The sequence below is a fragment of the Macrobrachium rosenbergii genome, chromosome 2, assembly GCF_040412425.1.
Source record: "Macrobrachium rosenbergii isolate ZJJX-2024 chromosome 2, ASM4041242v1, whole genome shotgun sequence".
NCBI classification, from domain to species: domain Eukaryota; kingdom Metazoa; phylum Arthropoda; class Malacostraca; order Decapoda; family Palaemonidae; genus Macrobrachium; species Macrobrachium rosenbergii.
In genome coordinates, this window is record NC_089742.1 from 70,286,506 (window position 1) to 70,289,005 (window position 2,500).

The 2,500-nt window shown below is 28.9% G+C and overlaps 1 protein-coding gene across 1 annotated transcript in view; it reads right to left on the reverse strand.

Moving 5' to 3' along the window:
* The window catches only part of LOC136843228 (uncharacterized), a 60,932-nt gene that overhangs the window by 54,427 nt on the left and 4,005 nt on the right, over positions 1-2,500 (reverse strand). The gene's annotated exons all lie outside the window — the stretch shown is intronic.

Sequence of the window (2,500 nt, forward strand, 5' to 3'; positions counted from 1 at the left end):
ATCTACGAACAATTCCATTAACTTCGACAGAAATTGTGTAAGAGAGGAAATATGCCTAAATAGCATATATATATATATATATATATATATATATATATATATATATATATATATATATATATATATATATATACATATACATATATATATATATATATATATATATATATATATATATATATATATATATATATATATAAATATATATTATGTGTATTCAAAATATTAAGCCACCACTGTCGTTCAGCACCCACTAAACCTTGAAGAATAACCGAATGGGAATTATAAGGGATAAGTGCTTCTTCCCAGGGAGGATTCGAACCGTTGCCTGGTTCAGAAACAATTGTTAGTTCGAATCCTTTCGGAAACGAAGAACTTATCAGTTATAATTACCCTTGAGCGTAAGTAATTCCCAAGGTATAATGAAATGGATATTAAACGATGTTTGTGGTTTATGAATTGTGATCGTGAAAAAGTCAAGTATCTATAAGTGACCAAAATTCATATATATATATATATATATATATATATATATATATATATATATATATATATATATATATATATATATATATATATATATATATACAAATATATATATATATATATATATATATATATATATATATATTAAATATATATATATATATATATATATGTTCTGTATATATATATATATATATATATATATATTTATATATATATATATATATATATATATATGTATATATATATATATATATATATATATATATGTATATATATATATATATATATATATATATATATATATATATATATATATATATATATATATATATAAGCTGTTTAGCCGATTTAAAGACGATTCTCGAATAAATACCGATATTCATTCTTAAGTTCTGCTCCCACAGCCCTAGCAACCTTATATGATTACACAAAAGGCCTCATTAGCAACATGTCAGCCCTCTTACAGAAACTGCTCGAATTCGTTCTGTCTTACAATTATTTCTATTCTTCCTTTGTATTGAAGCCATTTTGTTCCATCATTTCCGCCACTATGTCGCCTCGGGTCCTTTTTAGATCTCTCTCTCTCTCTCTCTCTCCTCTCTCTCTCTCTCTCTCTCTCTCTCTCTCTCTCTCTCTCACAGTAATGCTAACCTTCCTTACTGCGTCGTCTGGTCTCGACATTGCGCACCCTTTCAGTCACTTTCATCTTTTTTCTTCTTATGTTTCCACGAAGAAGAATTGGCTCAATTTTCTTTCATACAATCCAACTTTTACTTTTCTAGACCCTCTTGTATTCCCTAACTTCTTCCGTCCTCCTTCCACCTTCCTTTTCTCTCCAATTAATTAAGTCACCTTTACTTTCAGTCTGCCAACGTCTGGAACATCTGACCCCAATAACCATATTAACAGGTTACCTATAATATAAATCATTAAGTGAGTTTTCTTTTCATGCACTTTTCTTTTCTTTTTTTTTTGGAAATGATGGTCATGATTTAAGAGGCACGAATATATTAAAGAAATGACTTTGTGTTCGCTGGGGAAATTAGGAGCTCATACCCGAACGTTGTTGTAAATCTACCCTGAGTGCTCTTCTCAGACAGAATCTTATCTAAGCTCCTTGATCATCCATGGAATAGGTCATGAGGTTAACAACCTCGTGTCAGAAATACTTGCTGATAACCTAAAGACTAATATATATATATATATATATATATATATATATATATATATATATATATATATATATATATATATATATATATATATATATATATATATATATATAAATATATGTATATATGTGTGTATATATATATATATATTATATATATATATATCTTTATACATATATATATATATATATATATATATATATATATATATATATATATATATATATATATGTTTGAATGTGTGTAAGTGTCCACCACACACATATATATACACATATATATCTTTTTAAGGCAACAACTGATATATATTAAAGCATGCTCCATTTTGATTGACATGGTTCAGCTGATTGTCACCAGAGGCCTCTAAAAGGTAGTTGAAAACTGAAAGGTAATCAGCTTCTACAGCAACTACTGTAGTCTCTCTCTTTCTCTTTATCTACTAGTATACAAGCATGTGCTTGGAAATATATCTCATCATGTGTTGAGTATAAATATACCTTAAATGCCGTATATTTGTTTAAAAGAAAACCTTTGCCATGAAAGAACAGGCACCCTCTTGCATGCGAAGCTGGCATCCAGTAGTTTTTGCAAATCACGGCGAAATCGAAAGAGAAACACAAAAACGAGATTTACTTTGCTTTTCCCCTTTCGAAGTTGCTTGGCGGAACCTGTCCATCAGGTGTTCAGCGCCGTTTTCTCTCCAGGTTTTGTACTTTCGCTAAAAGCCCTCACCGAGCATTGTTTGATTCTTCAGAAATAGGAAATAACTCGTACTTACTTAAGGTCTAATGGTGTCGTGGGTGGCTTTATTCTTCAGTCCTGAGGGCTTCTCTCTTCTC